This window comes from Clupea harengus, chromosome 8 (assembly GCF_900700415.2).
Source record: "Clupea harengus chromosome 8, Ch_v2.0.2, whole genome shotgun sequence".
Lineage (NCBI taxonomy): Eukaryota > Metazoa > Chordata > Actinopteri > Clupeiformes > Clupeidae > Clupea > Clupea harengus.
Window position 1 is genome coordinate 11,619,731 of NC_045159.1, and position 25,000 is coordinate 11,644,730.

The 25,000-nt window shown below is 46.1% G+C and overlaps 1 protein-coding gene across 1 annotated transcript in view; it reads right to left on the reverse strand.

Moving 5' to 3' along the window:
- pcdh1a (protocadherin 1a) overlaps positions 1-25,000 on the reverse strand; it is a 65,807-nt gene that overhangs the window by 24,078 nt on the left and 16,729 nt on the right. The window lies entirely within an intron of this gene.

Below are 25,000 nucleotides of genomic sequence, written 5' to 3' on the forward strand. Positions count from 1 at the left end.
CAAGGAGACTGACAGTCATAAGAGGAGGATTGGGGTGATGGGTGAACTGAATGCACGTCATGCTCGGGGACGGGGAAAGCTGATGGGGGAGTTAAGATGGAGGAAGGAGAGAGAGAGAGAGAGAGAGAGAGAGAGGGAGCAAGGGAACCTGATCCTCAGAGACAGGATGAAGAGAGAAAGCCCCGAGGCCGCAGAAAGGCCAGAGGAGCCGCAGAAGAACCGAAACAAAAAAAAACTAAAGAAAACAAACAGAAACACAACTGACAGATGGGCAAGGTCCAACATGTACAGTTGTAGATTTCTGCATTTTATTTGAAGAAATATTTTGAATATGTGGGGTCAGAGCTTTATAATGAATCCAATGTAGAATCATACAGCATAAAGATTTCTCAGTATTTAAAAAAACGCCTCATGTGGGGTATATTATTAAATTACACAAGTATATATTTACATGAGAGTTATTATTTTCTCAACATCAGCTATTGCTGCTGAAACAGTTTGGCTAACACTCCAGTCCAAGTGGCGATACAGTATTTTAACACATCATCATATCGCCACTATGGTTATAGCCAAGTTTTATATGTGTCATATTTATGGCAACAATTTGGCAGTGTTAGTACCGCCATGATGAGCGCACACTTACAAGAGCTGCACACTGAGATACTCTGTGTATACAAATCACAGATGGTATATACCTTTCACATGTTTAGTTTTCATGTGGTCATTTAACCTATTCTTTTTGCGGGTGGTGCAAACAGAAGAAAATGCATGGGTGGACGGATGGAGAGAGGGAGAGAGAGAGAGAGAGAGAGAGAAAGAGCGAAGGATAACAAATGAGTGGTGGAGGATGGCAGGGTGGAAGTGGGTCTGCCTGCTGTTGGGGTGGACAGTGATTTAGCCTGGAGCCTGGCGGGTTTTCGCACCACCGCTGCCTGCTGTGAGTATAGGCTGAGGGGTGTCCATCCATCACGCCGTAAGGTGTGGTCCGAGGTGAGAAGTGTTCCGCAAATGGATGGAGCGAGACATGTGATGGGGGGGTGTGTGTGTGTGTGGGGGGGGGTGTTTGTGTGTGTGTGTGTGTGTGTGTGTGTGCGGAAGGAGGTGTGGGTGACGGTCTGGGGGTTGTGGGTTGCGTGCTGCAGGCCACGGTGCCATCGAGCAAACGTGCAAGCAAACGAAGGAACACGCGAGCAAATGAGCGGGCGAGCGTTAGGGAGGCTTTTCCCTTACAAGTGATTCATTCACACCATCACTCCTGCATCCTGTCATTTGGAATGGTGCGAACAGCCAGATTCGTCATCTGAAGTGGCAGCTAGATACCCCCCCTCCTAAACCAGGCCGCTCTAATGCAGGGTTTCACTGTGACAATATTGCAGTCTTTTTCCCCGGGCCCTGAATCATCTCTAAGTGCATGCTTTTTTTCTTGGCTAAAAATGGCTGCTGCAGTGAAATGTTAGCAAAGGTGTTGGTGAAGAGAAGGAAATAAATAAATAAATACTTAAAAGATTTCTTCTTCTTCTCGGTGCACTGTGCGCCCCTTTTCTCTCAAGGGGTGCACGCAATCCAACTACATTTCATCTTTTCTGGTTACCTCTCCACATCTCCTTTTTTTCACAAGCTGACTCCCTCCTGCCAGCCCAACCCAGCTAACCTACTGCTTCCTCTGCTCCCCCCCAGTCTTCTACAGTCTTCTACAGGTCCCCTCCCCCCTCGTCTTGTCCCCCCTACTCTGGTTGTAGCTGTGTCTCTTTGATAAGCTCTGAGTCTTTGAAGACTCCAGTGCCACATTGGGTGCCTCCAAGCTACTGCACCTATGAAAAAAAAGGAAGAAAGAAAAAAAAAAAAAATCAAAAAAGGACAAGAAAGAGTGCATGAGTGAGAAGGAGGGAGAAATGAGGCAGAGCGAGTGAGCGAGAAAGCATGAGAGAGAGAGAGAGAGAGAGAAGAGGTGAGAGTTGTACGGAAAATAAAAACAGACCCGTGTGCAATTCTTTTCCTTCCTTTGCTTCACTCTCTATGATTTTATGCGCGCTGCGTCTCTTCGGAGGTGCACTTCTTCATTGTCATATTAGTTCCTGCAGCTCATTTTTCCTGTGCCTTCGCATGCCTTCAGACGAGTCGGCTCATTGATCCCCTCACACGCCCGGAGAGCTGGAGCCAAAGCCTGCTTACAAACGCCTTAACTAACTGTGAAAACCGAAGTTTACAAAGGAATTTTAACGAACTGTGAACTCTTCCCCTTTCTCTCCGATTTTGTCACTTTAGAACTTAAATGAAGTTTGAATGCACACATTTTAGATTTTCACCACAACGTGAGCTATGGTACAATTTTCGCCCGAGCTCCAGTCGATTGTGACAGTAAGAGTTTGAATAAAAATGATTTAATGAACTGTGAACAGTTGTTAGTGCACAATTGGCGAGCTGTGAATGTCAAGGCTTACAAAAGAACAGCGTACGAGTCAGGACAAGGGTCAAAATAATTTCAGCAGTCAATACTGAAAAGGAATTTAAACTCTAACTCAAACAAGGCTGAAAAGTGCCTGTAAAATGCTGGCATTTATTAACTTTTACTGCGATGGTTTGAAACAAAAGAGAACAAAAACTCCAATATACATCCAATGGCTCTGACCTGGAAGTGAACTTGTGACTTTGTGCGGTGTGGTCATCCTCACAACACCTCAGTCTCCTATCCATCAACCGAGACAAGGAGCGAAGAAGAAAACAGCCCTAATCGGACAATAATGGACAGCTGTTGTTACACCTCTCTCTCACACCTCCTCCTCCTCCTCCTCCTCCTCCCTTGCCCCTTCGCTGTCCCTGTTCTCACTCTTCCCCTCCTTGTCCTTACCTCTGTCTTGCTCTCTATAAAAGCCTCCTCCTCTATCACCTGCTAACTTGTCTTCTTTCCCTATCTCCCTCTCAGACAGCCACTACCCCCCACCCCCCCATCCCACTCCACCTAACTCCCCCCACACACTACCCCTCCCCTTTCCTGCCCCCCCCCCCCCCCCTTCTTGGCACAGTAGCTTGCCATTTGGGATTTAGAGGAAATTGAATTGAATTATGAAGGAATTTCTCAGTGCCACGATTGGCATCATTTCCCGCCTCACAATAGAACATCATTCTCATATCTCTCGGTGTGAGGGGAAGAAAATAGGCCATGTGCCATTCTTTCTCTCATCCTTTTAAATTGAATTTTTCATATCACAGCACCAGGGAGACATCTGCCATCGCTTTAAAGACGGATAGAGAGAGAGAGAGAGAGAGAGCGAGAGAGAGAGAGAGAGAGAGAGAGAAAGAAAGAGAGAGAGAGGGAAAACCTATTTCATAACATCTAAGAGGACCATACCTGTGACTACATGTGAGAAATCAGATTTCCTACAGATGCATATATCTATACACTTCTGTGCTCAACGGCAATGAGAAAATGTTGCTTGGCTTTCTCAGGAAAAATTATAAAAATATATATATATCGATGGGGGCAGGCAAGGCCTGTGTAACAGTCCTCACAGTCCTTTTATCAGGGTGTTGTCATTTCATCCACATAGATTACACTGCCTTTTCCCTGCTTCCCTTTCTTATCCCTCCCAGCTGTGCTTCTCCCTCCCTTCCTTCCTCTCTCTCTCAATCTGTCGCTCTTTTCTCTCACTTCACTCCTTCCCTTTATCTCTCTCTCTCGCTCAATCTCTTTCTCTCTTCTTTCCCACTTCACCACCTCTGACTCTCTCTCTTTCTCTCCTTCTTTTTCATTCTCCTGCCACTCATCCATTGTCTATCTCTTCCTGTCAACCTCTCACTCACCCTATTTTGTTCCGTTCTCACACTGATCAAGCACCATTATGTACGCTTTGAGATACATATCTTATCCTATGATGTGTATCTCCTTATGTGAAATGTTAATATGTCTTTAATGTGTCCATGCATCTATCTTTAATGTGCTTGGCATAATCGTCAAGAGGGTTTTGTCTTTTTTTCTGTCTTTCTGTGAATGAGGTTGAGCACTACGGGGAGAACTTAAATATTAAGCCTGAAAATACATTGGAAGAGGGATGAGGGAATCAATGGTAGTGAGGGGGGGGGGTAGAAAGAGAGGATGAGCAGGATATGGAAGGAGGGGAGAAGTGCGGAGAGAGAAAATTAATCCTCGCCATACACTCCCTGGTGGGTACCTTATTCCCTTCTCAAACTTCCTCCTTTCCCTCTCTCCTTTTTTCTTGCCCGCGTCTTGAGTTAATATCTCTATTCCTAAAGCGTCTGGCTGGAAGGCGTGTGCCCGGCTCTGACTCCAGCAGCTGTAAGGCTGGGGGGCATAATGGGATTGTAGTGGGAGATGACAAAGCTTTCAAGCATGCTTAAGACTCGCGAGGGCTTCCTCAAGAATTGTTGCCCCCTCCTTCCTTCGTTCCGTTCTTTTTTTCATCTGTATTTTTTTTTCTTTCTCTTTTTTTTCTATTAATAGTTGTTGAGGGTCTAGCTGTAGGGGAGGGTAGATTCCATGGCTCACCACTGAGCACGCTCTGATTCGGGGCAGATCGTTCATTAGACGGAAGATCAATTTTAGACACATCAAACACGCGCCCCCCTCCCCCGCCCAGCCCCCCCCCCCCCCCACCCCCACCCTCTTTCCCTCCTCTTTCTGCCCCCACCCCCAAAACACAAAACACAATTCGCACCCTTCGTCTACGCAATGGCGGATAAATCAAATGATTCTTTGAAACTCCTGCTTTTCCGTGTAAAATGAGGGAGCAGATATTAAAAAATAATGTTTAATTAGAGGCGGCCGAGGCCTTTCATCTGGCGTTGGGAGTATTCTGCCACAGCCATGGAACTAGGACATGTTTTCTCTATTGATCTATCAGCATGGCACAGAAAAAAAATCCAGATCTGGCACAGGCCTCACAGAGCTCAATGAAGCAGAAAAATGATGATCCCAAAAAAAAAAAAAAAAAAGACAGGGGGCAGGGGGAGAGTTGGAGGAGACCTTCAAGATCATGAAAACATTTTATCTGTGGCAAGCTCAATGCCCCGAATGTCCCAACCAATCCCTCCGCCCCAAACCCAAGCGACCCCTCCCTCCCTGCTTAGTACCCTAACTTCACCTCCCCCTCACACCCCTATCCCAGGCCTCCACCCCTTCACAGGCCTGGGCTGTCTTGAATTTCAGTTTGAACATATCAAAGGGTATCAACACTGCAAAAAAGGCACCAAACAAATCGCCTGCCCCTTCATGTGCATTCCAGTCGGGTGTGCACACAGCAGTGTGGGGCAGTGAATGTGCATTTTTGTGTGTGTGTGGATGTGTGCGTGGATGTGTGCATGAATGTTTGCAGGAGTTTGTGTGTGTGTGTGTGTGTGTGTGTGTGTGTGTGTCAGGTTGTCTGAGAGGAAACTAACGAAACTGGCGAATCCGCAGTCCCTCTCTCTGTTTAATGAATTAAGAGCTGATTAGTGATCAATGGCGAGTGGCCTTGATGACTGGGGCCGTCGCTGGCTCGAGAGGGACACTGAGAGGAAGTTGTTGTGGGATGGAGGAGAGAGGAGGGGTACAAATGGTGTTGGAAAGCACTGCTGTAAGCCAGAAACAAACCGTCTCCTGAAGCCTTGTAATCAGTGCGCATTGATCCGACATTTCCAATTAAGTGGGAAGGCATGTTGGGGTTGTGGAGAATGTGCATCTGTGTGTCTGTTTGTGTGTGCGCATGAGTGTGTACGTACACAGCCAGTTGTCGGTGTGTGTGTGTCTGTGTGTGTGCGTGCGTGCGTGCTTGTCTGTGTGCGTTTATGTGTCTGAGATCAGTGATCTGAGATAAATGTTTAAAAGTCAAGAACAAAAATGCTCTTTCCAAGTCTCTCCGTCTCTCCCTCTCTCTGTCTCCGTCTCATCCGTCTCTCCCTCCCTCTGTCTCCGTCTCATCCTGTCTCCCTTTGACTCTTATCATCACCTACTGAAAAAAATGGCATATTTTTCTTCCTTTTATTGCTTTCTACTTTTGCTGTCTCAAAAAAGAAACATACAAAAATATGATTCCATTTCTTCACTAAGAGAGTAATTACCGCTCCATGCAGTGGAAGCACATGTGTGCCATGTGTCTGGATGAATCGGTAATCACTGAACCTCTGGAAAACAGCTTTTTCAAATCAGATCATTAAACATTGGTAATTGCCAGTGTAGGAATCTTAAATGATCGCACTAATAAATTGATGATATCCAACAGAATGATGTGAATTAAACAAACCGTAAGGGCTTATCAGGCCATTGAAAAACAACAAGATGAAGCTTGGCGTGCATCTGAGTCAGGCAGCTTAAAGTGATATCTTTTTTAAAGCACACCCAGCCAATACCCCACTTCCCGGGGCTCTAGAGAGATTTTTGCGGCTGAGAAGAGTCTCACTCTCTCTCTTTCTTGATTTCTCTCTCTATCTCTCCGAGTCTGTCTTTGCTCTCTTGGCTCGGTTGGTTTTGGGATATCAACTTGGCTCCGTGGGTGTTTATAGGTCACTGGGCTAATAAGGAGCCAGAGGTGATGCGCTCGGGCTCTGAGTGACCCCGTTTACCGAGCAGCGGGATTCAGGGCGTCCCGCTGAGGGGTGGGTGGGGGCTTGGAGTAGGGGGGGGGGGGGGTTGTTGGCTGTCTTTTGGAAGGGGAGGGGGGGGGGGCCTGCTGACCTCCCCCCAAGTAATGGACAGGCAGTGGTGGCCGATCCGGCAGTGCATCCATCACCGGGCTCCACCCGAACGCCGCCCTGATGCAAGAGGGACTTCATTATCCGGCTGATGATGTCAAGCGCTGAGCTGAGCAAAGAGCCGCAGATAGAACCCAGAGTCACACATTCGCGCAATTGGACAAAAGGGTCACACATGGCCCGATAGGATAGGACAGGACAGGGCAGGAGAGGATTCTCTGGCTAAGATGAGCTGAGAAATGTCCCTTCTTTGGCCGACTGCCCAAGAATTTGGGGTCGGAGAGGAGGCCTGTTATCTCTGATGACAAATGAGGACATTATGGCGCAGGCTAAACCACACCCCCACTTGGAGCGGTATATGGTGGCTGAGAAATTACAGAGACATTCTTTTTTTTTGCCAGACTTTATATGATGTGTCCTTGAGTGCTAAGAAATGATTAAGAAATACAAGGTGCTTTAGATATAAGTCATATTTTTACAGGCCGCACCTAGGTTAGTTACATGTAATACTGCGTACTTACCTCATAGTACATAGTATAATTTATTACCTATTTAAGTCTGCGGTGATTAAAAACACATACATACATATTATTATTTATTATCTACATAAGAACAATTTGATAAGAACACTTAACACTTAAGGTTAGGAACATGTAATGATATATACTTATTTCAGAAGCACATAGTGTAATTTATTCCTTATGTAAGTAACCTACTCCAATCCTTACATCTAATATAAAGTGAGGCCATTTTTACATTTGGGAGATACAGCCCCCTTTAATCTAATGTTGTTGCTTAGCTAAGGTCAATGCAGTGCTCTCTTGGCATTGTAGTCTGGCCAGTTTATGTTCTCAAAGCTGTCGAGGCCTCAGAAAAATCTTTTGGAGTGCTGATATCATTCATGAACCCATAAAAGCCCACACTCTCACAACATTACACAACAGCACGTTGTACAGAAAGTGGAAAAAGCACCACTCAGCCAAGGCCTTGAATTATTTATATGTGCGGATGCATGCGTTGAAACCACATTAGGGCATTTTCAAATTTGCCAGAGGAGGAGAGAAAAAAAACCTGCATATGACTGAACTGTAATCGATTATTGGCCTCTGCTGCCTTCAAAGGGTGGTAACATGACACATATTACAATACCAGTGTGACCCTGAGAACTATCCATGATTTAATGAACATGAAACTTTCTTAAATTTGGAGAGAGAGAGAGAAAGCATAAAGTCTTGGCCTCTTTCTTCCACTTCCTCTTCCCAGTCTCTTTATTTGCTTCTTTTCCCCATACGTCCAGAGACATATTTACATTCCCCAAAGCCCCTACACTACTCAACATATGAATCCTATGGTATGAATCCTGCTATTGTTATTCTGGGTCCCACTTACTTCTCTATGAACCAGTGCTAACAGTTTTGTCATAGTGGTGGGAATGAGACACCAATTGAAGATGGATTGAGTGTTCACCCAGCCCTGCACACAGCCTCTCAATCACACAAATGCATGATTAATACATCAGACAGCTTGGCTCCGCTTGCATCTGATTATTTTACACACATCCACGGGCACAATCTCACACACTCACACAAGCAGGAGCGCACACATACACACACACATAGACACACACACACACAGACACACATACACAAAGATAGACAGACAGACACACACACACACACACACACACACACACATTCAACATTCAGTGCACTTTGTATTTTCCTTTCACACACATTGATGCAGACAGACGCACACATACACACCCACTCTACAGTCACCCTCCCACCCACACACACACACACACACACGTGCAAACACAGGAAGCCCCCACCCTCTTGGTTAATACATCAAAAAGCATTAGTTTCCTGATTTCGCGGAGCGCTGACAGACACGCTTCTGACAGACCGAGCTTCTTCGCTCCCTCACCACTACCATCACAACCACCTCCTCCACCACCACCTCCTCCACCTCCTCCCATCCCTCCTTATCCCTCCAGCCTCCCGAGCTCCTTTATATCCTGTGAAGTCTAGCTCGATGGTTACAGAGTGTGCTGCCAGAACACATTCACTTATATATTACCTCTGCTTTTGTAAACCTGTGTAATGTCATGTTTGTAAACAATGCTAGCCATAACCTGTCAGCCGTAGCCGTAGCAAACGAGCAGTCAATGGAAGAACACAAGGAGCGCGCCGCGCCCTTCCCTGCCGCACGTGTCAGGACGGATTGTTTGTCTGGCGCCAAATTCGGAGGTCTAAATTATCAGTTCACTTGCCAGAGAGAGAGGGAGCTGCTTTCCCACCATGCTAACATCAACAGCGTGTCAAGCTATAAGTGATATTCTAGGGAGGGGGAGTCATTCAGCTCCATTCACCATACACTCTGTATGCAGTGCAACAATGTATTAATTTTTTTCCCTCTCGTTTTAATCAATTAAAAAAATATCTTTGTGAATATGGAGCAGACACCAGGGCAGCAGATCTGAATGCAGCAGGAGGCTCATCAATACAATGACCAGGTGGCCCATTGTCATCATTCCTAAAATGTGGACATTAATTAGCTCATCAGATGAATAAAAAACCAGTGTAATTAAAGCAGCCTTTCTGCAGCCTCTGTAGCACAGGTCTAAGTGGCCCCTGTCCCCATTCGTATCACAAAAGATTAATTATGCTATTGATGCACATTAATAGATTTTATAAGGCCTTTGCGGCCACTACCACTATTGCATAAATCGAATTAGGGAGGAAAAAGAGGGGAGAAACCATGACTAGGAGCGCACGCTTTGATGTGGCCAAACCACACAGGAAACATATTCCAGCCACGGATCGTGCCTTCCGCGAATCATCAGTGTCTATTAACTATTTTCCACATCAAATACATGAATAAAAGAGCTATTCACCTTGGTCTCCATCTGTCTGTGCCGTTCCAATATGCATTAGAAAGGAATATTCAGAATCTATGAAGTTCCAAATGCACCTTGACAACCTGAGTCCCAATTATTATGCCAACTTGACATTAGCATTGACATGGTGGTATCTGTGGGCTGAAGTGGCGTTATCTTCAATTACCTGATCATTTCCTTAGTGAGCAGGTAATCCGTGAAATAGAGTGTTTGGCGCTAAGGATAGAGATGCAATGGCCATCTCATCATGTTTTTTTTTCTTCTTTTTATAGACGTTGAAGACATTTCATTAGCTTAAAGTACCACTATTTCAGCCCAGATGAAATGGCGCTAAGCGGATGTACTTCCTCAGTTTGAAAGGCATCCTGGGAGAATTACTGCTCATTGGCCTTCACATTATCTGCTTGACGGGAAGGGCTAGGGAAAGGGTGGTTTCAGACCACTGGGTCCAATACAATTCGGGTGGTGGAAGACGCGGCGATGAAATCCACGCTTGGGTGGGACGGAAGGCTGCATACGAGTGTAATGCAACCGCGCAGCAACAGACGACGAAAACTAAACAGCGATCTTCGTCTTCGACCGTGCCGCTCAGTGCACCAGGCGACACCTTGGCGATGTGCAGATGTCTTCCCTGTGTGAACCCACCCACTAACAGCCTGTTCTAACTGCAGACTAATGGAGCTTGCTTAGCATGTGCGAAGCGCTCACTCTTAATAACAGGGACATGGAAGTTTGTTCTCTCTCTCATTTTTTTTTGAGGAGCATCAGCGAACAACAACTACCAATTTAGCTGAACTACAGCTGCCTGGATTCTCCATAAATCTCACAAGTCATTTGGTCCTGCCACTTGTCTCTTTATGGGTATGGTAAAGGGAAGCCAGTGAATCTCTACGGGCCTGTTTAGGATTCACTCAGCTGACTCAAGGGGTTCTGTGTTTTCAGCATGCATGACTGTGCGTGTATGTGTGCATGTATCTATATTTGTGCATACTTGTGTGTGTAGAAAGAGTGTCTATATATATGTGCATGGGTCTATATGTGTGTGTGTGGGTGTGTATTTGTTTCTGAATCTCTTTTTCTAAAATAAATCATGGCTACGCTCATCTCCGCAGTGTTTACCTCTCCGACAGATCCTTTTCTCAAATACCGAAAGCAATGGCACATCTCTCTCTCCTAATGAAAAGGCTAGGGATGTTGTTTCTTCTCGGTTTTCTGACGGTCCTACTGAACCGTCACAGACATCCTTTGTCTTTTTTTTTGGTTTTCTTTTTCTTTTTTTTTGGACGACATCCCGCTTACCTGTGAAACCAACACTAACATTTTCAGAGCTTCCTTTTATCAATATCGCAGTGACATGCACCTCTCCAGAGGGGAGCCTCGCCATAAACACATAAGAAGAACATATGAAAAAGACACAGCAGCCCCTTGTGCTCTGCCAGAGTTCATATCAAAGAGTCCTCCACCAACCCCCCCACCCCTCCCCACATTAACTTGTCAAGATAAAAATAAATAATGTATTGAAATAAAATGAAAGGGAAGAGACACCTCCCGTGGCAGCCAGCGATGGCTTGGCTTTGATCCGGTTCATCAAATATGGAGCATGCTGTTTTCCCTCTGTATTAAAATCAAGTCCCAGTCAGCCTCATTGTCTAGATGACATTCTTGAGAAAGAGAGAGAGAGAGAGAGAGAGAGAGAGAGAGACAAAGCAAAAGAAAAACAGAGTGAAGAAGAGAGAGAGAGAAATGAGAAAAGGCAAGATGTAAAGGTAGATTTGTCTTTCTTCCTGGTTTTTCTTCTTCTCTTCCCTGACTTCCTTTTCCTTCTTTTTCAAAACACAGGTATTACTTTTTTGCAGTGTCTGGCGAAAATGGGGATGGGCCCGAGCTGGCATTTTCAGGTACGATAATGAAGGAGCTCTCGAGGAAGCCTGCCAGTGTTTCTCAGCAGCGACACAAAAGAGGAGAGGAGCCGAGAGGAGAGGGCTGTGAATAATGCCGGCCATTTCCCTGCTGGCATTTTGGTGGCATTTTGATGTGAGAGTCTAGAGGGTCCCCATGAGAGAGAAACAGTGAGAGAGACGGAGTGAGGGAGCGAGATGAAGAGGGAGAGAGAGAGAGAAAGTGCGAGCAAGAGACGGAGACGGTGCCGAGATCCAATAGAGATAAAACGCTCTTATGGCACCCAGATAGCCATCCCCAAACATCTCCGATCGATGCTAGGATTCTGAGGTGACCATCTCCAGCGAGACTAAGATAAACAAAACAAACAAAAAATGAATATAAATAAGGAATGGGAGATAGGGGTGTTGAATCTCTGCCATAACAGTGGTGGATATTCATCAATTTTTTTTTGCACTGCAAATTCTAATTCCGTTGACGAGAAAAAAAAGTGTCTATAATATACTGTTTGGAGGAGAGTGGGGGATTTCTGGCGCTAGTGGGTGTGTTCAGAATCATTGGTGTGGGGATGTGTTTGAGTTTAACTGTCCATGTGTGTGTCTGTGTGTGTGTGTGTGGTCCCCTGCTTGCGGTAGTGGTCTCTGCGGTGGGTTTGCAGGGGCTTGTGTTGCGGCGTTACGTAACGGAGACGGAGTGGTGCCTTGTGGCTCAGTGGCAGACGCTAGCGCCTTCCTGCCTTATTTATGAGTGCCAGTGCTTTTTTCCCCGCTGCACCTCTGAGCCAGTGTGATTCATGAATGGAGTGGACCGCCTCTGCCTGCATAACAGGCCCTGCAATGTTAGCAGTCTCCGGGAGGCTACGGCAATCACTCCCTCCACATCGCCTCGCTTCTCTCGTTTACTGTGCGCCTCCCTCTCTCTCTCTCTTTCTCACTCTCTCTCTCTCTCTCTCTCTCTCTCTCTCTCTCTCTGTCACCCCCTCTCCAGTTCTCCACCTCCTCCTCTCTCAGACTGTGTTCCCCCCATCTCTCTCTCTTTCAATTCCCTGTTTTATTCTCTCAGTCATTTTCTCTCTTTCATCTCTCTCTCTCTCTCTCTCTCTAGTGCAGTCATGTGGTTTTCGGTGGAGTGGGCTGTATCCCCTCTGTCCAAACTACTTCCGTTGAATCACTATGGCCCATGGAACTGACAATCAAGGCAGTGTAGTGTGCCGAATTGCTGCTCCTAATAGCCTCAGAGATGAATATGATCTGTTTTTACGTACTGCGGCAATATCCCAGATGTTGAAAACCAGACAAAACAAACCAAATCTCTCTCCATTTCTAAGTCTCCCTCTCTTCTCTCTCTCTCTCTTTCTCCCACAGCCGAATTGCATAGTGAGTTCTGGAAGTGGTGAGTAACTGGAGGGTGCTCTGAGTCCCTTCTGTTGTCTCCAAGAGCCTTTAAAAATCGAGTGACAATCAGGTGGAGTGCTGCCGCTAGTCCAGCAGACACTCTGACAGCCCAGCATCTCAACCCTCCCCCAACACTGCCTCTCATCATGACAACTTCATCTGAGCACCTCTCAACACCCCCCCCATCACAAAAAAAGAAGAAGGCTGTCTTGTCTTTCACTCTACCTTTTCTCCCCCATCCACCAATCCCTCTCTCCCATTCTTCTCTCACTCTCTCTCTCACAGAGACATCCCCCAGTCCACCTCCACCTCAATGTCTATCTCTCTCTTACACTCCACCTTTTTCCACACTCCTTTGCGTCATTATCTCCCTCTTCCCATCCCTTTCGTTTATCTCCCTCTCTCTTTCCTCTCTCCTCTCGGCGGTAAGTGTTCCTGTCACTCACTGTCTGCTGGGTGGAAGCTCATGTCCGACACGCTTCCATTAGTGAGGAGACTGTTCAATTACCTCAGCTCAAGATGTTTAAACCCTGCCAATTACTGATACATCTTCCCTCTAAATTATGCATACGTAGGGGGCTGGTCGGCTTGTGTGTAATGACTTTCTCCTTTTGACACCACGCCGTGTGTGTTCCTCTGTGTCAAGCTCAATTTTTGTGAGTGTATGTGTGTGAGGAAAAAAGCATAAACAGATCTCCAGTGGGACTCTCATGATGTCCCTATGGCATCATTTCATCTCTCTCTCTCTCTCTCTCTCTCTCCTCTCTCCTTCTTTCTTCCTTGCCTCCATGACTGATGTTCATTTAGTGTGATGCCTTTCCAGGAGCTGAAACAAGGAGTAGTCATAGGTAAAGAGCCAGTCTTCTTCATCTTGGCACATTCACTCTCTCTCTCTATCTCTCTCTCTCTCTCTTTCACTCCCAGCACCTCTTCCCATTTCCCCTGTCTCCTAGCAACCTGCACTGTTTCAGCGGCCCTGCAGGCAGCCCCTTCATCGTTGCTCAGCCAGCCCTGGCCGCATTTTCTCTAACCTCTCCCCTCCTGCTTTCTGACCTCCCGCCTCACTTTACGTCCTCACCCCCACCTGCTATGTGAGCGCTCCCTCGCCACTCTCCATCTCCTCACTTCACTCTTTCTTTGTCTATTTGCCCCCACACAATCTCTTTTCGGCCCTCCACCTTCTCTATGTCTTTCTTTCTCTTGCACCCCCCCACCCCCTTCGCTTTCCCTCTCCTATCTCTCTTTCTTTCCCCAATCCATCGGCTGACTGCTTCACTCCCCATCCATTTAACTCCACTTCACTGCCAAATCCCTGAACCATTTTCTCTTTAGTGATTTAGTACGCTTTTATAACTTCTCCCTCTCAGCCGAAAGTTCTCAGGGGCTGCGGGGGGCGGGGGTCTACTTTATATATGTCATCAAAGTGGGTCCTCTTTGGCATTCCATACCATGACGTTTTTGCACGGCAAAGACGGAGTGAGCATGCAGTGTGCCAAGCATTATTACAAGTGCAATCAAGGGGAATTAATTGAATTATTTTCAAGTCATCAAGGTCCCCCATAGGTAATTGTTTCTGAGTCAGTGAGCATGGCTGACAGCAGGGATGCGGGCGAGGAGGGGTTGGTGGGGATTTAAACAAGCCTGGAGCCCCGATCATAAATGCACAGTGTGTGGTAATAGACAAACTGCATGGAAGTAGAGAGAATATCACGTTGAGGCCAAGGCTCCATCCAGACCATATCAACCGCACAGAGACCCTTCATTGAGTACACAGGGCCTTATCAGCACACTGTTAGCTTAAATCAAACGTGCAGGCATGGTCAAATGCACGCCGAAAGATTTTGTAAGCAGCACCAGGGTTTCCGATCAAACGCCGCGTTTTTTAAAATGCCCACAGAACTGAGATCACATGCGCAAAATTCTATCAAATGCATCTGAAGCCAGCTTCCAATGACAGACTCGACGATTTCAAGCGAACATTCGATCAAAGATACAGGTCCATCAAAATGAGAAGTGGACTATTATTAAAAAAAAAACAGTCTTTGTGAGATGCGCAGCTTTAATCGGAAGCAAATAGTTTGTTCATTTGAAACAACACTGTTGCCATAGAGACAGCCTTAGCATGAGACAATATCAAACCCACAATCTAATTGTTTCATCTCTTCTTTTTCAACCATGTGCAAACTACTTAAGCAGGGTTAATTGTGTGTGGAGTAAACATATCATTGCTATTTGATGTCTTGATGTGGCCTTACACACAAAAAAAGATTGGTCATTGACTACACACATTTAACTCCGCCATCTGTTTCAGAAAGCTGTTCAAATGGCTTTCCAATCACTTATCAAGATGCCACTCTAATAAAAGCCCAAACTTACGGAAATCAATACTGCGCCAGGTCACAACAAACCCCAAACAGGCCTGCCTGAGCAGAATCCATGGTTCAAAACCATGCAAACATAATAACTGACGCTTCCGACACTCACACGACTTTCCTTTCCCCTAAAATACAATCACGACTCCTCTCCGGAGTGACGCTTTGAAGTGCCTAAAAAAAAAAAACCAGATCAACTTTTTCAACTCCAGTGTTTGTCTGTGCATTGTGCTGTGCAGCTGTTTGAAGTCTGCCGAGCCGTCACACAGGATGGCAGCAGAAAACGGGGGCAAGCGCCTCCAAGACTCGCTCGCTCTCAGAGCTCCGGCAGTGCTAGCCTGGCAGAGCCAGAGGGGGTTTTTAGCACTAGGGGGTGTAGGGGCAGCGATGCCCCCTTCCTCCAGCTGTGCCACTGTGGCGGTGGTGGTGATGGTGGTAGTGGAGAGTTTTAGGGCAGGGCAGTGCAGACAAATTGGAGACCCAGCTGCGCTGCTGCTATGGTGATAGTGGAACACGGGACAAAGGGCGCCGTATCCATGTGAACTCCAGCTGTGCTGCCATGGCAATGGCGGAATGCAGGAAAAGTGGCAGCGTAGATTGATTGGAACCCCAGCTGCGATGCTATGGTGATGGAGGAATGTGGCACAGGGCCCTCGGCAGATGCTTTTGCCCCCCAGCTGTGCTGCTATGGTAATGGCGGAGCAGTGGGTCAAATCCAATGAGGCCAGTTCATATTCAAAACAAGGAAATAAAGGAATTAGGAAATAAAGTATTTGTAGAATTTTGTAGAAAAAGAGGTTTTATGAAGTTCCTAATTCACACTAAGATGATGGTTGGAGAATTACTGTTTTTTTTATATATATTTATGATCATTGTTGCTCACTGCTTGTCAAAGCCAGAAAGCAGTCACCACTTGGATATCTAAACTGAGTATCTTCTTAAGCTATTCACATCTCATTTTGTCAGGTGAATGTAAACTAGCCTTTAGAATTTACCTGCCTAGAAATCCCAAATAATCTTACATTTTTGCTTCCTCAGAATGTTTTCCTTCTTAAGATTGTAATTCTCGAAAAAAATTAACAGTGCAACAGTGCGTATAAGTGCTGAAATGTCAAAAGTCAAAAGTAGCACCTAAGAGGGGCTCTTGGTTAGCCACCAACTACTTAAGCATATTCTTCTTCTCCATTAAGGCATTTGAAGGGTCCTCCACAAAAATACTCAACATGTGTTGAAGTTCCACTCCTGCAACTTCCAAGAGGACCAAACAAAGCATCTACTTAAGTCGATGGCCCCGTGCTCAACATGGCTTTATAACCGCTGAGCACGGACTCCAGCTGGGCAGTCATTGAAATCGAAATGCCCGAAAGAGTTTCACTGTAGACACGGAGAGACGGAGAGACACATTCTGTCAATGTCTCACAGAATCTCATCTCGTCTTGTCTCTTCTCTGACAGGAATTAGAGGGAAAAAAAGAGATGGCTGGCAGACTAACACGGACAAAGAGATCCACCATCAGTTCCGTGGCTAATAATTAGCTTTATCGTACAATGACATGGGTCAACCAGGAGGGTGCCTCTCTCTCCGCAGAGTGAACAAAGGCAGACAATACGCCTCGGCTCAGACGAAATCTCCCGACGGGAATTGCCGCTTCACGTAATACTCGTCAAATCCCAGTTGACATTTCATATGGCTCCTAATCAGACACAATCCATCCCTGGGCGGTGTTCCTGCAGTTTCGGCAAATCTTTCTTTTTGTGTGCGTGTGTGTGTGTGTTGCAAGCACAAAACCCACAGCGCCTGACATTAATCCATTAGGGAAAGGAAGGAGGAGTAGGGGAAAAAAAACACAAAACAAAACTTGAATTTCTAAACTGGTATTTTCTATAAATAAGTCCATGAAAAGATTTCCTCTGCAGAAAAATGTCACGCTCAATTACAGATCAGGGAAGTGAATAAATAAATAAGACAAATCGATACAGACAGACCCACTTTGATTCTAGAGCAACAGCAATACAAATTAAATGTGCTGTTATCATCATTTCATTAATATTATTGTCAGAAGAAGTGTTATTTTTGGCTCAGCAGCTTAGCAATCCATTGGGGGCTTGCTCTAAAATGATTATCATGATATTCACAAAAAGAGATTCCTAAAGATTCTCTGATTACACGCCTTATTGCATTACGATATTGACAATTAGAGCTTAAACAGATGTTGATAAATAGATTATCCCTAGTCTCCCCTCACATCCCTAAGACAGGTATGAACATAATGCACGCATTTAAATAACATTGCACTTGGTGATGCACTTCACAGTGCACTGGGTCATACTTGATTTAAGCCGTTAGGGGATATTGAGCAGCAGTGCACGGCCCCCCATGGTGGGACCGAGGGTGATACCGTGTTCATTTTTTCTTGTCTGCATTGACTTGTCCTTGCAGGTTTATTGTCTGGGAGTGAAGTGGGGTTGTCTGGGGTTTTTTTTGTTGGTGAAGTGGGTATCTGCAGTTTTAGTATGGAGGCCAAGTGAGCGCCGGAGAGATATCTGCTCTGCCTGTCACAGGGTGGCCCTGCTCCTCTCTCTCTCTCTCTCTCTCTCTCTCTCTCTCTCTCACTCTCTCTCTCTCTTATCGCTCCTCTGCCCAACAAACTCTGGGTAGGAGGGGTAAAGGAGTAAGAGAGAGAGGAGGGGGGAGAGAGAATGAGGATGAGATAGAGTGAATATAGAGAATGGGGTGAGAGAGAAAGAGTGTGTGAGAGAGAGAGAGGTGGTGGAGAGAGGCATATAGAGAAAGGGGATAGGGAGAATGGGCTGAGATAGAAAGGGAGAGAGAGAGTGATGGAGAGGGATAGAGAGAGCCAGAGAGAGAAAACAAGAGCAGAGGAAGCCAAGCAATTAATTGTCTTCTCTGCCTGGCATCTCATTTCAACAGTCAAGCAAAGAAAGTCCATTACAGGAACAGGATAATCATTAAATCCCACCACTAATCAGTGGAGGGCACATACCTTCATCTCACCCTCTCTCTTCTTCACTCTCCTCACCTGCTGTGGCCACCAGCCTTCCCCAGCCCCCAGCCACCCCCACCCCCCCACTCCTTGCATTTAATGGCATTAGACTGTGACCATGTTATCGAACAATAATAAAACTTGGAAGATCTCCTGAGGCAGTGAGCTAGAGCTTTGTCTCTCTTAGGTGCTCTTATGTTTGGGGTTATGGTGTGTTGTGTGTGTGTGTGTGTGTGCTTGTGCCTGTGTGTGTGTGTGTGTGTGTGTGTGTGTGTGTGTGTGTGTGTGTGTGTGTGTGTGTGTGTGTGTGTGTGTGTGAAAAACACAGTAGGGAAGAGACTCCCCTTAATTTTCAGAATTCTCTTTCAGCCGACAGCTCTTGGCCATAAAACGGGGATCGAGACCCTCCCCAAAGCATGACCTTTATGAAATACAGCGAAAAGAAAGGCTACCCATATAGGGGAAGAAAAGAAATGGACTAAATCAGAGTAGAAGAAAAGAGGAGTGGGGTGGGGGGTGGATAGAGTGAGTGTTTGGCGAGAGAGGAAAGGAGAGAGAGAGAGAGATGGAGAGGGAGAAAGAGAAGGAGAGGGAGAGAGAGGTGGAGAGAGAGAGAGAGATAGATGGAGAAGGAGAAAGAGAAGGAGAGCAAGGAATGGTTCATTTGTCTCTGTCAGATTGCTTTGCCTTTTCCTCATAACAGCGAGGACAGCACCCTGCACCCTCGACCCCCCCCCCCCCCCCCACCCCATCCCCCCCCACACTCACACACTCACACACACACACTCCCCCTTCCACCAACCTTAGGAGAAGAACCGCAGGAAACAGTACCCGTGCCACCCTGCACGGCAACAGTCGCTCAGCACACACACCAGACACAAAACACACACCATTAGCGCTGTTTTAATGCATGATCTCCAAGCGAGGTTCAGGATTATCATATATTACTACTTATTGAAATACCATCTAATAATAGAAAGTGCCACGCCTGTTACTGAGTTATGCAAATGCAAGAACGTGTGTAACTGACAGACATGATGTTGCTTTAGTGATGAGGACTGCTGATGTCAGAGACAAGCAATCAAGACAAGGGGTGTGAAAAAAGCTGGCTGGTCTGCCCGTATATGTCAATTTAAAAGAACTTAGGTTGCAGTCTGCTGTTTTTATTGACAGCATGACTACAATGTCCGTTGTGGTCCAGAATGAGGATACACACACACACACACACACACACACACACACACACACACACACACACACACACACACACACACACACACACACACACACATCCAAATCCAATTACCCAATAATCCAATTTTTTAGTGGGATAAAAAGGTTCCATGTATATGCAGGAATGCTCTATCATATCTGTATTGGCTGTGGATTAAGTACACAATGCTGGCAGGAACAGGAGTCAGTTGTTGGCCTGTGACCCATCCCTGCCTCCCCCTGCACATAAACACACACACACACACTCTCTCTCTCTCTCTCTCTCTCTCTCTCTCTCTCTCTCTCTCTCTCTCCCCTCCCCTCCCCACCATTGAGGCATCAGGATGTGGCTCTTGTTGCAGGAGTGGACGCTGATGTAGCACTCCTGAATGCATCGCAGGCAGAATTGGACAAACTCATTTATTGGCTCCAGGTCCACCAGAACCAGCACAAGTTTAATGAATGGCAGAGAGCCTCGGCCGCGTCCTCACTAAAAGCACTCTCTCTCTCCTTCCCTTCCTCCCTTCCTCCCCTCAAAACCCCCACTACCTCCCACCCTTCCCGCTCTCTCTCACTCCTCCATTGCCTCCCTGCTGTCTCTCTCTCCTTCTCTTCCACTCTGTATCTCTCGTTCCCTGTCTGCCGTAGATATTTTCCTTTCTCTCTCTCCCGTCATCCCCTCAACACCCCCCACTAACACCCATCCTTCTCTCTCTCACACACTCCTTCAATGCTGCACTTCTGTCTCTCTCATTCTCTTCATTTCTCTTTCTCGCTGTCTGCTTAGCTCTCTCATTTTCTTCCTCACTTTATCAGTCTCTCTCCTTCCCTTCCTCTATCTCTGCCTTTGTCTCTCTCTCTCTCTCCCTTCCTCTCTTTATCGACCCTTCTCTTCTTCTCCCTGTCTCTCTCTTCTCCCCATCAGAACCCCCCTCCCCATACACACACAAGTTCACTGACTCACATGGTGTGAGGGCTTGGTGGGAAGGAGACAGGTGACCTAAGGGGGCCCTGGGTTCAGGCCTGGCTGGGGACAGCGCAGCGTCGGCTAGCCTTGGGGAAGATAATTAACCTGAATTCTGCAGTGTGTGCCCAACTGAATAATGGATAATGAGATGAAATCAGTAAGCAGTGTCAGCCACCCTAAACAAGGGCATCTGCTAGGAAAATGCAACAACACCCGCAACGCATGCAGATATGTGACCTTGATATTAGGAACCTTCCATTGTCATTTAAAACTATTCATTGTTCTCCGGTACTTTTCTGCTTCTGCAGTGTTATTACTTTGCTGGTCTTTTAATTGTGCTATCTTGGTACGACAATCCCCAATAATCACCTCTTAATCCTAAATGACAGACTGCATTGTAAGGATGTATATATACGTACGTATATATACATATATATATATGTCGGTATGTTTTCTCCCATGGCCTTGTTGAGCTACAGAAACACTGCTGTACTGGTGGACATTTCCACATCAAATAAGAGCGTAACTGACTTAACAGCCGGGCGAAGACGAGGACATTTCAAACCAAACATTCCTATCAGCACCCCCAACACGGAGAGATAGACAAGCAAATTATCACTTCTCTGCCCCCCACCTCCCTACCCTCCTAGCGTTCATTTAAAAAGCCCTATCTGCTCATCACCTCTCGCGCTATTTATCCAATTTTCTTGCTTGTTTTAAAGCGCTTTAATTGGATTTCATCATCCAGACAAGTGCTTTTCAGACAGATAATTATCACGGGTGCTCTGTCCAGTGCACTCACACCCTCTCCTCTCTGCCCTTTTTGGTGTTTGAACATGCTTTAAATACAGAGATAAGAGCACCAGAGCAGTCATGGAAATAATCACGTCCAAACGTGCTGCCGTTCACTCTCGCTCTCTCACACTCACCCACCCAGCCTCCTCTCTCGCACAGAGATGAAAGGGGTCGCAACGCAAAGGTCCCGCTCTTTCATTCTACACTTCTCATCCCGTTTTTTTTTTCTCCCATCGTTTGTTCCCTTTCTTTTTTTAATCCTTCCTCTGATAAGGGATTCCACAGCGGCCGTAAATATTGGATTTGGATAAAATTTCAGTGGCCACCAGCAGACACTGGAGAGATTTTTTCTATTCCACAGGATCAATGTTGGAGCAAATGTCATCCATACAGATTGTCATATGAGCACCCTACACAAACCAATATCTAGTTACATGTTAAAGGGATGTAATTCCGAGGAGGATTAGACCATGGAGAATTTTTTTCACAATTAAAAAGCAATATCTGCATGCCATAGAGGGGTGAAAGGCCCATGTATTGTCTACACCCATTCAGGCGAATTCTTTTCATCTATCCTTGAATACATTTGGCTTAGCACCCTTTGCCTATGATTGTAATACGCGCCGACACATCAGAACAATTCACCCTGTCAGAGTTCCCTCTCTTCTCCGTTCCCTTCTACCCATTTTCATGGACTTACGCAATTAAGCCGAGCTCTTTTTTAGTGCCAACATGAAACAGCGCAGAACATCTTTCAGCAGTAACCCAAGAGCCAGAAGGGTTCAATATTCATGGAATATTGTAATATCTTCTGTCCCCAGTAGGCTGAGCAGTCAGTGAGAAATAATGATCATTTCTCCTGTCAACCAACACAAGCAGGCCTGGGAAAAAGAATTATGCCATATAATACTTCAGTTGGGGGCTTCTTTAAAGATATTTTCTCGCTTCTTTTTGTTTTCTTTTTTGAGGCCTCTGAATAAGTGGATTATTATCCCGAGAGATGTCCATGGAAATAAACGTTCCAGCCAAGTCGGGTAGCCGTGAATCTTTTGGCTCCAAAAAAGAAAGGCAAAGGCAAAGGAAAAAAAAAAAAAAACGCCCCCATGAATCGGTGGCCCTGGTTGTTAAGATGTGGGTCAAACTCCTCAGATGCAATTAGTGTTTTGTTAATCACACATTGTGGCTTTGCACCATTCTTTTCAACCACACACCCCAATCCCACCCCTCTTCGAGAAAAGAGGGCTGCTTGGTTTGACTGTTAAGGCTGGTTTTTTTTGGGGGGGGGGGGGGTCTCCTCGGTGGAGTCTGAATTGAGTGCGGCCCTTTTCAAGTCAGCTGAGGCGGCAGCGGTGGCGCAAACCAAAGACTCTGAAACCAAAGCCCCCTTCTTGGCTGAGTCAGGATGTGAAAGAACCCTTTGTGCGAAGTCTGATTAATTATTTATTGGTCGCCTGGTTGTTACTAAGGGTATTTCTTCTTCCAGGGCTGACACTCCAGAGTGTACACAAACAAGGACCGAAAACTCGGTGCCTAATAAGCCAGACAATAAAGTCGGAGGAATTGACTGCGGCGAGACATGAAACTTCACTGCCAGGGTGGCTCAATGCAACTTTGCGTGCATCAACTTATGTAACGTTATATATTACACGTAAGTTGTTAAATGTCTTTTCTCACAGTCTCCTGGTTCTTCTTAATGCGTATGGGATTGTTTGAACCCCTGATGGCTCGCCATTAATGAAATATAGAATATGTTTCAGTATGGGGCAATTACCCATGCAATTGCCCTACAGCTGTCTTAGGTAGGGTTCAATATAAAACAAGCCATGTCATTTCTGTTTTTTTATGATTTAATGTGAATCGCTTACAGCACCTCATGATTGCACAGGCAGATGTGATTAGAGATGTAACCATGCACCCGTCTGCATGGCAGACCTTAGAGGTGTCGGGGTGATTGTATACCGTCCTAATGGAGCCTAATGGATCGCACCGTGGCCCTGCTGGTGCTCTAATGGAGGGGATATGTCTGCAGAGGCCTCTGCTCAGAGGCTCTCTCCTCCTCATGCAAAGCTCTGCACTGGAGAGACAAGCGTGCTGTTAAGAATTAGTCTCTCTCTCTCTCCTTCTCTCTCTCCCTCTCTCACACACACTCCTGATGCAGAGGAAAGATGATGCTACTTCCAGCCCAGTACCACCCCCACCCCTCCCCCACACACACTCCCCTGCCCCAAAACACACCCAAGGGGTTTCAGTGGAGCTCCTCCACAAGTGCATCCTCCATTGGAGCAGTTTATCAGAGCCTGAGCACTGCAGCTTTCCTTACAGAGAGGCAGAAAGAGACAGAGAGAGAGATTTACATGAATTGAGACAGTAATTGGAACATTTATGTTATTTCTTTTTTTTTGTTTTTTGAATGACACTCTAAATCAAATTACCACTGTCTAGAACTGTTTGGGAGTCATGTTCGAGAAATTAAAATAAATCAGTGGCAAGCTGCACGGCCGTTGAGTGGGGATTATGTGCTTATTTATGGAATATTCCTGACTTCTTTCCCTCAAAAAACTGGTGACACCCATTGGAGTCTTGGTTTCTTTGCCATGACAACACCCTTGGCTCTAATGAATGTTGCCCACAGAGCGCATCGCAGTTAACATTCCAGGGCCGTGATAGCACACACACATCACGTAAAGCTGACCTCTCATTAGGCTGGGAGAAAGAGGCCTCTATCTTCACTCCTCAGCCTCTCGAAGCAGTCGCTCGGCTAAATAAAAACCCAACAGAGTCTGACAGTGAGAAGAACCACCAGGAGTAAAAAAACATGAGAGGGGGGAGCGACGATGACAGGAAGCAAGATGGAGAGGAAAGAAAATGATAGTGAAGAGAGACCAAGGGAACGAGACCGACTGGAAAGGGTTGGTCGAGGGGTCGGACGGTCAGGTGGCGTGGAGGGAGAAAGAAGCACATAGAAGATGTGTAGTGGAAAGGAGAGGCGAAGGAGAGAAAAGAGAAAAGGAGAGAGAGGGAGAGACCCAGAGGCGCCAGGGAGTTAAAGCAGCAGGAGAAAAAAAAAAATACCGTGGCACATTATTGAGGGACGCTTTGGCGCTAAGCTGCTTATTGATAAAAGCACTAATCTGCCTGGCAGAAGGTAAGGAGGCCGGGATGTGTGGCGATATAATATCTGAGCTCAAGGCAATGCCTGGCAGAAGCTGAGCCTCCTCGCAGCTTTACCTAAAGGAGCTTCTCGTTTTTTCCTTTTTTATTATTTTTCCTTTTTTTCCAGTTTTTAACATAAAAGTGTGGATGTGACCACGGGCAATGAGCTGAATGAGTTCCTGCCCACAGAGAAGGCGAGGAAGGGAACATGGCAAATGAAAGGGCCCCGGCTTTCATCATCGGCGTGGCCGCGGAGAATATCACTGTTTGAGTCGGACCTTCATCTCCGATTATTCCTCTGCCGCGTCGGCAGGCGAGGAGGTAATTTGATTAAGCGTGATATGTGGCCTGTGTGGCAGGTGGAAAATAGACAGAAACATTCAGAGAAGTCGGACCCCCTCTAGCCATTTGAAGAATTATGTTTTGATGGGCTGGCATTAAAAAGAGAGAGAGAGAGAGAGAAAGAGAGAGATAGAGAGAGTGAGACAGAGAAAGAGAGAAAAGCTGTCAACTCTAGATAATTATCATCATCATTATCACCATTGTAATTCTTATCACCATGGTAATCATCATTATCATCATCATTATTCACACATCGCTATGCAGTAATACTGTGTTGTC